The sequence below is a fragment of the Equus quagga genome, chromosome 7, assembly GCF_021613505.1.
Source record: "Equus quagga isolate Etosha38 chromosome 7, UCLA_HA_Equagga_1.0, whole genome shotgun sequence".
NCBI lineage: Eukaryota > Metazoa > Chordata > Mammalia > Perissodactyla > Equidae > Equus > Equus quagga.
In genome coordinates this window covers 127,130,356-127,144,853 of record NC_060273.1, presented here as the reverse complement: position 1 = coordinate 127,144,853, position 14,498 = coordinate 127,130,356, and positions in this window count along the sequence as shown.

Sequence of the window (14,498 nt, the reverse complement as noted above, 5' to 3'; positions counted from 1 at the left end):
GGACGCTGCCTCGGTGTGGTCTGATGAGCAGTGCCATGTCCGCGCCCAGGATTCGAACTAACGAAACACTGGGCCACCTGCAGCGGAGCGCGCAAACTTAACCACTCGGCCACGGGGCCAGCCCCTTTAAGTCAGTTTTTTTAAAGGACAATCCTCCAAGGAAGAAAGAGAATGGCAACTTTCACCAGTCACTGTATTCCAAATATGTTGTTATCCCCTACAGCCATATTTAGATTGTCCAGTAATGTTTTCTGAACACCAGGCTTATGGATGAAAATTATTTTTAAAAAGAGTACATTAGCACCTCTGACAGGCACACACTCAAACATGGCTATAACATTCTTTATATTAAGGTTTGAGGTTTTCAAGGGAAGCATTATAGCTATAATGGCATCTTCTCTTTACCTGGTACAATTCTTATTTATGGAAAGAAACTAAGCAACAATATAATTTTCTTAGTTGACCTCCAGTCATTAGTTCTCTTCTTGGCCTTGAAAACTACTGAGGTCATGCTTTTATTGTCAACATAGGAGTTTTGTTCTGTTATAAAGGTTGTTTTATATCCTTATTTGGTTGCCAAGCTGGGTTTGGCATCTTCTTAATGGTTTCCACTGGGCAGTTGTGTCATGGAAGACACTAGCTTAGTGGGAAAGTATTCAGTCTTTCACCATCGAATATGATCTGTAGATTTTTGTCGATCTTCTTTATCAACTAGGCAAATGTCCCTCTATTTCCAGGTTTCTGAGAGTTTTTATCAGGAGTAAGTCTTGAATGTTGTCAAATGCTTTTTCTGCATCAAGTGATATACTTATGTGATTTTTTTATTAGCCTGTCAATGTGGTGGATTACATAGACTGATTTTTGAATCTTGAACCAGCCTTGCATTTCTGAAATAAACTCACTTGGCCATGGAATTAATATTTTTTATATTGCTGAATTACATTTTTTAATAAGAATATTTGTGTCTATATTCATAAGGGATATTTATCTGAAGTTTTATTTTTTGTACTGTCTTTGGTTTCAGTATTAAGGTAATAGTGACTTTATGAAATGAATTGGGAAGTGTTCTTTTCTCTTCTAATTTATGGAAGAAGTTGTGTATAATTGATGTTATTTTGGTAAACATTTGGTAAAATTCTCCAGTGAAACTTTTGGGCCTGGAGATCTTTTGGGGGAGAGACTTTAAATTATGAATTCAATTTTCTTAATAGTTATGAGGCTATTCAAATGATCTCTTTCAGATTGGGTGGGTTGTGGTAGTTCACATTTTTTGAGGAATTGATCCATTTCATCTAAGTTGTCAGATTTATATGTGTGGAGATGTTGTATCGTCCCCTTAATTATTCCTTTGATATCTGCGAAATTTGTAGTGATATCCCTTGTTCCATTCTTTTTTTTTTAATAAAAATTGGCACCTGAGCTAACAACTGTTGCCAATCTTTTTTTTTTTTTTTCTTGTCCCCAAAGCCCCCCAGTACATAGTTGTAGATTTTAGTTGTGAGTGCCTCTGGTTGTGCTATGTGGGACACCACCTCAGCATGGCCTGATGAGTGGTGCCATGTTTGTGCCCAGGATCCAAACTGGAGAAACCCTAATATATGCGAAGTCTTAAAAAATAAAGAATTTAATAAATTGAATGCTTACAACGTCCCAGTGCTACTCTTGGCCCTTTCCATGTATTATCTCAGTTAATCCTGACAACAGTCTGTAAGGCAGATATTATTGTCTCCATTTACAGATGAGGAAACCAATGTACAGAAGATTTTGTAAAGAAAAACAATCATTCCCCCACGCTCCACTAGGGGCCACTAATTTTAACTGTTTTTGTTATTTGTTTTTCCTTTGGTTACTTCCATTTTTGTAAATATGTTCATATTGCTGTTTATTAAGTGAACAAATTTAGACATTTTCTTTTGACTTCCCAACATGAAAATGAAGACTCAACTCCAGTGTATTCCTCTCCAAAAAAGTTATAATGCTGTTCTCAGTCCCTCCTCTGATTAGCCTCTGTAGCTGTAAACAACACACTTAAATCTGTTTTGTTCTATTAGTTATAAACAATAGTTCTTGACTCCTTACTTTGTTAGATGAGCACATCAGCTCTCATACTCTTTTCTGCAAACACCCCACCTTACCTAGACTCCGCATCTCCTGCTTTCCCAAGTCATTTCTCTTCCTTACGCTGGAATTCTTGCTGATGTGACTGTCTTGTTGTTGACTCCATTGTCATTTTGCAAACATTTTCTTATTTGATCTCTGTGTGGTGCTGGCCCTTGACCCTGCTTCTTAAGCATTGGTTTTCCTTAGTCTTCTGTTCTTAGTTCTCTCTTTTTGGTGACCTCACTGGTACACAGGTCTGCAGTAATCCAGACACCCACCCCACTCCCCCAAAAAGACTGCCTAAACTAAAGAATAGGTGTATTGGGGCCAAAAAGTAGGGATGTAGGTGAGATTCCATGTCTTATAAGCAGTATATTCAGTACGCCTTGGTGAAAAAGTGAATGTGTGTAATTGGAAGAGTGAGTAGTAAGGAAAAAAAAGGGGGAGTTAGGATGAGACCTAAGGTTCCAACTTCAGCTCTGGGTTCCATTCATTGAGATAGGAGCGGAAATGGGTTTGGAAAGAAATATGATGAGTCAACTTTTGGACATGGAATTTCTGTTTCTTTCTTGTTTCCCACAATGCACAAACTACCAAGGGCATATGTTTGAAAACAAAATAATTCCAGAAGTGAAAGGAAACATTGGTCCCATATGTTTACCTTATTAATAGAAATAGGTAGGGAAATCAGTCAGCAAGTTTTTATTAAGCACTCATTTTGTATCAGGCCTTAGGTGAGACATATGTTAAAGAAACAGGGAAAGAAATCTTGTGGGAGACAATTTTTTATGGATTTTTGTAGCCTTGCGGCAGCTTTGTTTCTAACTCACCTTTTCAAGAATGTTGCTATAGTGAACAGCCTCTGAGGCCTCCAGGGCAGAGAACAGGTGTGATTGCTGTCTAGGATAATAAAGATGTTTCCCTCCAGGGCAAAGGTCGGGTAGGTGTGCTATCAGCTCCTTTTAAAGATTGAGATTTCCTAAATTCAGAGTTCCTCAGCTGGGACACACATCCGTTATTTGTGCAGCATCTATCTGGGCCCTTTTCTCTATCACCCCTATGGGATATGGGGGGGGGGGGGAGAGAACAGATGCAAACATGAGGCTCATGCTGCCTCTGATATGAGTAATAAAGTCCTTTGTTTTTGTCCCAGGGTCTCATTTCTTCTGCCAGCACCTATGAAACAGTGGCAAGTTAACTGGTTAGCCTGGAAGATGGGTAAAATTTCAGGCCATTTGTAGTTCTTGACAATCTCCAGCCAACAGTTGGAGACATGATCTTGAGTTCAGAAGAATCTAGGCTAACGATGTGACTTTGAGTGTCATTAGTACATGAGTGGTAATTAAATCATGGTAGTGGATGTGGTCATAGAGGCTAGCACTTTCTGGAAAAGAGGACCTAGTACAGAGCTTTGAGGAACTCCAGCATTTAATAATCCGACAGAAGAAGGGGAGTCCAAGGGAGACTTGAAGAAGCATTCATCTCAGTGTGGTGTCACAGAACCAAAGGAAGAGAGTGCTTCAAGGGAGAGAGGATGGTCACATGTGTCAAATGCTAAGAGACCATGTAAGAGAAGAACTGAAAACGTCACTGTGACTTAGCAAGAGAAGTAAGGGCAGTTTAGTGGAGCAATTGGGTAGAACCTCTTTTTTTGTTGTTTTTGCTGGGAAAGCTTCACTCTGAGCTAACATCTGTTGCCAATCTTCCTCTATGTGAGCTGCTGTCACAGCATGGCTACTAACAGATGAGTGGTGTGGTTCCACGCCCAGGAACCAAACCCAAGCCACCAAAGCAGAGCACGCCGAACTTTAACCACCAGGCCATTAGGACTGGCTCTGGGTGGAATCTTAATTGAAGATGCTTGAGGAGAAGAAACAGAGACAGTGGGTGAGGCCAACAGCGCTTTCCTACAGAAGAGGAAGAGAAGGGAGGATCAAGGAAGAGCCTTTGGTTTTAGCTTTCTAGGCAAAGATCGTGCAAATGGCAATGTGATCACCACCAGTGCTTTTCAGGGGTGACTGAAAACCCTTTCTCTGCTTTGAAAACCTTGTTGGTCTAAAGACAGTCCTTTGGTTTGGGGCTGAAGAGCTACACAGAGTTTATTAAGCCCGTGTGTACTAAATTAAAGGAGTTCTTTTTATTCCAAGACATCTTCCAATACCCCCTCCAGGGTCGAATATAGAGACAAGAAGAAAAATTCAGAAATGGACTTAATGGAGACATGGGCCATCAACAAAACCGAGAAAACGATAAAAAGCTAAGAATGAAAGTGCCATTTTGGGAAAAAGCGTATAAGGAAATTTATTGTCTTCAAGATGACCAAAGCCCAGAGGTCCTGCTTAGGAGCCCTTGACCTTAAATGGACACTGGATAAAGAGATGATCATAAATGAGGAGAAAATGCCACAGAGGGAATGAAGTCCCAAGTAAGCCAAGTGTCTTTGTAAACTGAGCCCCCACTGCAGTCACTGTGTGGGAAGACAGGAACTAAGGAGGAGAGGCAGGGACAGAAAGGTTCCCTTATTCCCTTTAGTGCCCACTTTTCTTTAACCTGTTGGTCATATATATTTGCTTAATTTATACTGTAGTTGCCTTAAGAGCCATGTGTTTCTCTTGACATTTATTTATCTAATGAAAGTAGGGTGAAATCAATACTAAGATAAATTCTATAATATGGAGGAAAAAAATACATCCTGTGCCCTGTAGAGTCTATTCTAAAGGAATAAACTAAAGATTTACTGACTACCAATCCCCAGGAGCAGAAAATACCAATAAAGGTCACCGGGAATTCTCTTACAGAGAGTAGTATTTCTACTCTGTGCCAACCTTCTTTATTGAGAGAGTAAAAACCATACCAAATGGGTACTAAACAGTAGGGTACAAAAAGTCACAGACCCTTATTTTCCTAAATCAAATTTAATCTGCTTTGAGATGTGGAGGAAAGTGAACCTCAATTGTTTGGGGGCTCCTTCTTTCCCTCCACTGCGTTCCACAAGGACTCTGGGCTCCGACATCTCAGGAAACAGGTTTAGGGCTGGCCCTTTGTCTTCGGTGGCTGCATCTTGGCCGTTACTTCGAAGACTCCGCAGCGCTACTGTGGAGCCTGGCCCCCTGGTCCTGGCTGCTGTCTTGTGGGCACTGAGGCTCCAGGCAGTTTCAGGCACAGGTGTTGCCTGATTCCCCCTACTGACTTCAGAACATGCCCATCATCTCTGGTTCTCTGCCACCGGACGGTCCCTGTAGTTTCCTGTGGCCTTCCCAGGCCTGAAAGAAGGTAAAGCTCTCTGTCTCAGTCTTGAGAAACGTGACCCATCTTTGTAGTGGTGGAGATGAGCAAATAATATGCTAACTCCAGCTAAAATTTTTAAGTAACCTATCAAGTTTTATACGTATAACTCAGAAATTATCTTGGCCATTTGTTTCATCCTTCTCTCTCACAAAATATCATTGTTAAAGAAAAAATACTGATTTTGAATTGCACTTCTCTTCCTGGCTTCAGAGTAAGTGATGACTGGTAGAGGAATTAGTTCACCAACAGCTGGCTGTCTTCTCTATAGCTTTGTTCTGAGCCTGGAAGTATCCGTGCCATTTTGAGCCCTAGTGTGAGTTTCTTGGTACATAGTGTTCAAGCAGTCAGTTCAGAAGCTCCGTAAAATAGCACGTATTTCCTTGATAGTATACATATTTGTATATGTATTAAGTATAATACACATCACATATTAAGTAAAATACATAATACATATATGCATAATACATATTAAGTATAATAGAAATACATATACATTTGTCTATTTGTTTGTATATGTATTAAGTATAGTATATGTATTTGTATATGAAAGTATATAGGTATATGGCTTCGAAGATATATGTGTATTGCACCTAACCTTAGATGTGAAAATAAACTTACATTTCTGAAAAAGTTTTTATCTTGGGCACTTTGTGTTAGTGAGTGGAAAAAATAGAAACCAAATAGATTCATAACTAGATCCTATACAGATTTGAATTTTGCTTACTTCATTGTCTATGTATGGTAATTATGGTTTTGAATTGGGATTACGGCAATGAATACTACTTGTGATTATTATATGTATTAGGTATTTGGATGAAAAATTGTGAAAAGGCTAAAATAGACTAAAGATACAAAATCAAGGGGGATGTCTGAATCCCTGGGGAACCGAATTAGAATTCAGTGCAACCCTAAAAAATGGTACAAGTGAGGGGAAATTTATATAAACTATACTTACCTGAAAAACTATAAGAAGAATAAGTATAGGGTGGTTTACTTAGGAAGAAAAAAACATACTTTAAGCTAACATAATGAGGAAAAAATATTATTGCATCATGTTACTTGAAATTTGTTTTGGATGACTCAGAGAACTTGTGTAATGATGTTGAAGTAATATGTACTAAAAATCTACTAGAAATATAGCTCTCCGTCATTCCAGATTCTATGAACATAAGCCCAATAGTATATCGATTATTCAAAGACAGTCATAGTCAGTAATGTAATATATTTCATCCCAGTCTTTTGCCTATTGATTTTATTTTACATGATGTAATCACACTATATATTCGATTTTTGGTTACCTGTGTATGATTTATATATTTTATGGTTATTTACGGAAAATTTTTTGTCACAGTTTAGCTTTTCTTTCCTAACAAGCTAAGGTCTTAGCCTCTAATTAATTGGATTAGTCAAGAAATGGAAATGAAAGACCACAAGTGTATAACATTGAATTATTTGTAGTTTTCCCCTCAATGTTCATTGTTTCTTAATTGATCTTACTATAGTAAACACTTTTAAACCAGGAATTCAATGCCCTGAAAAATAGGATATGATCTGTAGTTCTTAGTTTTGTAGTTGACCATTGGATTCAATCGTATTTTTTTTTGCAGGCAGCACGTGTTTCTTTTAAAACAACTGTATTTCAAGAAAAACAGCTAAAATCATTTTCCCAGAAGAAAGTGCCCTTATTACAAATTATCTTCTGGTCCAGGGCCAGTCCCATTGGTTAGAACAGTGATACGAAGGAAAAATAGCCATGGGTCTGACGACCACAAGAACTTGTTAATTAACTTTCTCAGTCCCAAGCCACAGGCTCTAACTCTAACTACATATTCTGAAACAAGTATGTTACAGAGTAATACAAGACGAGTGAAAAACCACCGTTTATTTACTTATTATTAACTAAAGTCCATACTTTATTCAGATTTCCCTGGTTTTTAACTTAATATCCTTTTTCTGTTCCAGGATCCCACATTACATTTAGTTGTCACGTCTTCTTAGGCTCTTCTTGCTGTGACGATTTCTCATCATCCCACGTTTTTGATGACCTTGACAGTTAGAGGAGCACTGGCCAGTTAGACAGTCAGATACCCCACTATTGGACTTCATCTGCTGGTTTTCTCATGAGTACACTGGATTATGGGTTTATGAGAGGAAGATCAACCAGGTAAAGTGCTGTTTTCATCACCTCCTATCAAGGGTACACACTATCAACATAATTTGTGGCTGTTGATAATGTGCTGTTGATATTGACCTTGATCATCTGGCTGAAGTAGTGCTTCCCAGGTTTCTCCACTGGAAAGTTACTCTCCTCCACCTCTCTTCCCATACTGTCCGCTTTAGAAGGAAGTCACTATGCATAGCCCACACCTATCACCATTTACTTTTGGAAAACAGTGCAGCATTGCATGCCTTTCTCAATATAGATTAGTAACAGGTTTCTGTTTCAGTTCTAACAAATTAGGTGCGACTCAGAGTTTGGTGAGAACATTACAACAATAGTAGAGTAAATTTAGGGAAAGTTCCCATTTATCCAGAATATCTAAGGAGTGAGTCACAATATATAATTTGTATGGACTATTAATTTGCAAAAGAGTTAAATAGAATAAAATACCTTTGCCCCTAAAATTACACACACCATTATTTACATATCTATTTCTTTGTTTTTACAATTTACAAAGCATTTCAGGACCTTTACAGTGAGTGCAACAGAGTCATCAACAGGAACAACAATTAGATTTAATTCAACAAACAACAGATATTTGTTGATTGAATAACAGACATTCCCACATTTTATTGAAGATGTAGAATGAATAAAAGTTTTATATAAATTTGTACTAAATTTATGACTACCAGGAAGTCAATAAAATAATTAGCGAATCTTATCTTATTTCCTGATCCTAACCCCAGCTTATTCTTGCTTTTTGGTCTTTGAAATGTTCTATGTATAAGGGCTTACTCTGTCACTCTTTCCAAGGATCTTCAGTGATTGCATTGTGGACGTTACAAATGTGACTGTCCTGAGAGCACTGGAAAAGCTCTTGCAAGAAACAACACTAAATAATAGTGTTTCGTACAAAAGGACGGTGGGCTATTGGCTATGTGTTCTTTCATGACTGTTTTCCCACTTAACCAACAACTATCTTAATGCCAAGAAGAATTTGTGATGTGGGCATTTGGCTCACAGCTAAGGACCAAAATTGTTCACAATCAGAAGTTTGTAAAAAGGCGCAATGAGTTGGCTCTTGCTATAAGCCGTTTTGCATATGAAGCTGACGACTGTAGTCAGTAGGTAGGAATTGCTTTAGCTCTCTTTTAGAACGTTGCTCCTCCATAAACTTGCCATCAGAGATTTATAGTTTGTTCTTAAAGTTTATGAGAACTAACTGGAAAGAAAGGCCTATTTGAGTTGTCATAGGATTACCGTTCTATTTCTATGCAGGGACTAAAAGTCAAAATCTGAGTTCTTGAATGTACCTTTTTCTGCTTGTTTTGTCAAAACCAAAGTGAAATGCTTATTATAAATTGGTAAATATATTTTAAATATAGCTATGTTGATGCCCTTCTGCTAAAACCCACCAAGAACACATTTATAGTTGGGTTTATTACTCATTGTAGAAAGAGAGAACAGACGCACAGGGCACTGTGGGATGTCACAGGGAAGGGCTGTTAGAGAACACCTGTAGGAGCTGGGCTGGGTTGGGTGATTTGGGGGGTTTTAAGGAAGCAGGAATTTGCTTTGGACTGGAAACTCTTAGGAAGTTGGGGTAATTCTATGGTTAGGTATCTTAACTTTTATCTGGGAGAAGGGAAGACCAGACCCACGCTAAAGCTCTAATTGGTGAAGAGGCAGCATCACTCATGCTCAGGATAGGGAGATGTTCGGAATTTTGGGGCTCAGACAATTTTATGTTTTGTCTATGTTCAGACACGATTATGAGGGGGTCTTGTTTTTGTCTTGATCCATCATGGCCACACGTATGATGCTGAGGTCCTGTGAAATTGTTTCTGTTTAAGAGGAAAGCAACATCATGGTCTAACTCTGAGTGCCAGGTCAGCTCTCAGGAGCCAGGGGCTGCTTTTTCCTTTCTCAACTATCATGTCATTGATTGCCTAAAGTCATAATCACTGATTTCAAAGATTGTTTTCCATTATTATACATGTTTAATGAAATTCAAATATAATACCCACTCAAAATATGAAACGACATCATTACACTTCTAAAGATCTACTAAATTGTTGCAATTTTTTGGTCAACTTCAGAATTAGATCCGTATCATTAAGTTCTTTGGCACTAAATTTAAGAATCAAGGAGTATAAATTTTGTATTAGCTAATTTTTTATTTCTCATTCTACAAAATTTTGATCTGCATGAGGTGGCAATCTAGTGGAATATCAATACGTCCCAGGTGTCTTGTCTTTAGTTTTATAGACTCAGAAATTCGGTATATTAGAGAATCCAGGTAAGACTGGGCTCGAGGGCACATAGGCAAACTTACCAAAATCACAGGAGAGTAATGTCTCTACAAGAATGCTAATGCATTCATTCACAATAAGAAATATAACCATTAATAGTAATATTAGTTCATTCTTACTGAGTGCCTACTACGGTAAGCATGTGACATAAATTATTTCATGAAGCCTTCACAGCAGCCTTATGTGGTAGTCACTGGTCATTTGGAAAACACTGGACTAGCCAAACTCTCTCTCCCCCACCCTTCCTCCACGAACCTCCTAACTTTCCTAACTTCTCTCTCTCTTATGCCCAACTCTCACTCCCAAGAGTTGTATCTGCGCTACTATCACCTTCCATGCTCTTGCAACACCCATTTCCCCTTTGGCATGTTTTCCCATCTTTTAGACCAAGTTGTTGTGGTGGTGCTCAAAACTGAAGGATCCTTTCCCACTTTTTCTTTGCAAAAATCTGAACAATGACCAGAATTTTATATTATTTACTTATTTTTGTTTATATAACCATGAATTCTATAGTTACAACAGATTAGAAATTAAGTGTATTGGTATTTTGTGTTAGTCTGACTTGAGACTAGGCTCACAAATGTGACAATCTGATGGTTATCACTTTTTATTAAAAAAAGAGCATTTATTAGCTTAGTGTGTTTTACCCTTTATTTGTTCAGTCAGGCATCTCTAATGCATCAAGATTAGGTTTAATGACTTGAATCTAGAAGATTCCTATATATAATAAACTGGGGTTTTTTGGAAGGTGGGAGAAGGTGCTTTTTTCTTTTTTCTGTTACTATATATGCTTAATGGTAAAAAAAAATTAAAAGTATAAAGTAAGCAAGGTACAAAGTACAAAGAAGAAAAATAAGCCATAATCCCCCTACCTAGAGGCAAACAGTTATTAACAATTTGGGTTGAGTCCTTTTAGGTATTTTCTACACATTTGACATGATAATATACCCAGAATTGAGTCCCCTGCTTTTCCTGCACACATTATAAGCATTTCCCCATCTTTAAAAATGTAAACACATGACAATTCAAATATGCAAGTAGTACATGAATAAAACATCTCCATTTTTAAATATTAAAATATTTAAGTGTAAGGATATGTATCAATTTAATTTTTTAAGACATTTTTTAGAGCAGTGTTAGGTTCATGGCAAAATTGAGAGGGAGGTACAGAGGTTTTTCATACTCCCAGCCCCCACACATGGATCGCCACCCCTATTATGAACATCCCCCACCAGAGTGGCACATTTGTTACAGTTGATGAACCTACATTGACACATCATAATCATCCAAAGTCCATAGTTACTTTAAGGTTCACTCTGGGTGCTGTACACTCTGTGGGTTTGGACAAATGTATAATGACATGTGTCCACCATTATAGTATCATACAGAGCACTTTTGCTGCCCTAAAAATTCTCTGTGCTCTGCCTATTCAACCTCCTCCTCCCCCCCCCAAATCCTGACAATCACTGATCATTTTATTGTCTTCATAGTTTTGCCTTTCTAGAATGTCATATTGTTGGATTCACACGGTTTGTAGCATTTTCAGATTGACTTCTGTCACTTAGTAATATGCATTTAAGATTCCTCACATTTTTTTCATGGCTTGATAGCTCATTTCTTTTTGGTGCTGAGTAGTATTCCATTGTCTGATGTACCATAGTTTATTTATCTGTTCACCTACTGAAGGACATCTTGGTTGCTTCCAAGTTTTGGCAGTTATGACTAAAGCTGCTATAAACATCTGTGTGCAGGTTTTTTTGTGGACATAAGTTTTCAACTCCTTTGGGTAAATATCAAAGAACAGGATTACTGGATCATCCGGTAAGAGTATGTTTAGTTTTGTAAGACACGGCCAAATTGTCTTCCAAAGTGGCTGTGCCGCCAAAGGAGAGTGCATGAACTTAACCACTGTGCCACCCAGCTGGCCCCAATAGGCATTCTTCCACATATCTTTTGTGTGTGTGTGTGTGAGGAAGATTGGCTCTGAGCCAACACCTGTGCCCACCCCCCCTCTATTTTGTATGTGGGTCACCACCACAGCATGGCTTGATGAGTGGTGTAGATCTGAGCCCAGGATCCAAACCTATGAACCCTGGCCACCAAAGTGGAGAGCACTAAACAACCACTATGCCACTGGGCCGGCCCCTGATATATCTTTAATATATGTTTCTTCAGGATAAATAAATAGAAGTGGAATTTCTGGGTTATAAAGTATGAAAATTATTTTGTTAAAATAGACATTTTTAGAGCTTAAATAAAAATCTATTGTATTGTTTCAATATTGGGCTTCAAACGCTCTGGTGAAAATTCTTTGTTCATATACTTCTGTGCTTATTTTATGTTATTTCCTTAAATTTCTAAAAGGAGAATACCCATCTAAAGGATATAAAATTTACAGTGAGCATGTCTTTTTATTCATAGGAAATAAAAGCTGAAGAAACAATTGTTTAGTTTTCCTAAAAAATATTATCACATGTAGCCAAAGGTTGATACCCTTCCTACATATAAAGTTAATACAAGCGGACAGGACTGGCGATGTAATTGGCAGAGCCCAGTGCAAAATAATAATATGGAGGCTTTTGTTCAAAATTATTAAGAATTTCAAGATGGGACAGCACGGCATTACACCCAGTGTGAGGCTTTTCTGAGTGTGGGGTCCAGTGGGACGGCACAGGTTGCACGCCCATGAAGCCTGCCCTGCAAATTGGTAAGAAAAACACTAAGGCTCTAGGATAAAATGGACAAGGAATGTGAAAAGACAATTTTCAAAAGAGGACGTACAAAGCACCGGTAAGTAAATGAAATGTTCAAACTCACCACCCCAGAAACACAAATTAAGATCACATGCCGTTTCTTGCCTATCAAATTGAAATATGTATATTTTAAGTGATAACACCTAACATTTAATTGAATGGTAAAATGGGTATCCCATGTGCTCCTTGTGGGGTTCTTAGTGGAAATAATCCTTTTGGGAAATGATTTGATGCTGCATCTTAAGAGGTCTCAAAAATTTGATGGATACAATACACGTTCATTTGCTACCATTATGCGCAAACTGTATTTATTTACTTTCAAACACCTTTTATTACTCATGTCACCTGTTGATGGTTTTTCTACTTGTGAACATTGTTTGAGTGTCTTGAGATGGGATAGACTGTGTCACCACTTTTCCCCATTAGAATTAATGAAAATACCTTTTCATTTAATGGCAAGATCTTCAGAAATAAATTAAAGTCGTTAATTGAGAGCTAAGTATTTTTTATTTGTGTATTTTGTAAAAATGAACAACAATCCATTTGTATTCTGCCCAATCATAGGCAATATGTTTTAGATATCTTTCTACAGCACTATATATAACTCTATGAGTAAAGATTTTCAACTAGATTTTTGTGTGTAATCTTGTTTAACGCAACTGAACTTGAAATATTATTTCTTCTAAAATCTCCTTTTCAGTGTTAATTAATATCCTGTTGTGCATACCTTTCTTCCAGGCGCTTTTTAATTTAATATGACCCCTGGCTTCTGGGCTTATCTCGTACATCTAGTGACCTGTGACTGAAAGGATATGCAAAGGTTGGTTGTGGCTGACTTGCTTCTAATCCCTTGCAGAATTCTCCTCAAAGAACGTGATTTTTCCTATTTATGGACGGAAAGTTATAGTGTGCTGCCTCTTTTTCTGATAGCTGTATTTTTGATGTTTTACTTCAAATCATAAGGCTTCGTGCCCAAATCAACCTGCAGGTCCCTCTCTGTAGATAAGGAAAAGAGGCTACAATGCGTACTGAAAGCGACGTGCTTCCTCTTTCACTGTTCTGACTCTGCAGTGCCTTTCTATTCTTAGGACAAGTAAAACAGGCAGGTCTTAGTGTACTAAGACCAGATCATAAAGCCGTGGTGCTTCATGGCCCAGGAGTTCTGGTTCATTTCCCTGCCCCTTCTGCCTCCCCAGCTCTTAAGAACAGTCTCTACTTCTGAATCACTTACATCACCACCAGTGCAAATACGTAAAGAATAATCTTCAGCTTTCAATTTTCCGTGCCACTGGGGAAATCATTTGCCTAGTCTGTAGATGTCAAAAAAAGATATTGTAGGAGTGAAGAGTGAGTATGCCATGTTTTATTTTCAAGGTTCAATTCTGCAAGATTTATTGCTGTCATTTAAATTTTAGTCTAATATTAAATTATAGACATTGACAAATGTCTTTATTGACACTTTGAGAGATGTTTTACCTCTAATGTGACAGAATAATGTGTATTAGCGAGTACATACTTTTTTGCTCTAAATCATTTCTGTCTGGTAATTAAATTTTTTTCCTTAGCTAGTCACACATATTGGATTAGCTTATCAATAGTTATTTTCCGTGAGGCTATGTTTTTTTCCCTATAGTAGATAAATGTCTTGCAGTGGGAAATAGAATTTGAACAGAATGGATTTAAAAGCAGAAGAGTCTTGAACCCCAAATATGACAGATTTGGATCTTTTATTTGTAGATCTATGAAAAATATATGCATATACATATATGTATTCAACTGTACCTGTACACATTTATACTACATGATCCAACTGCAAGCTTTATTAAATTCTTATTTTTCTCCATCTTATCAACTCATATTTTCCTGTTAGTATTCATTTTCACG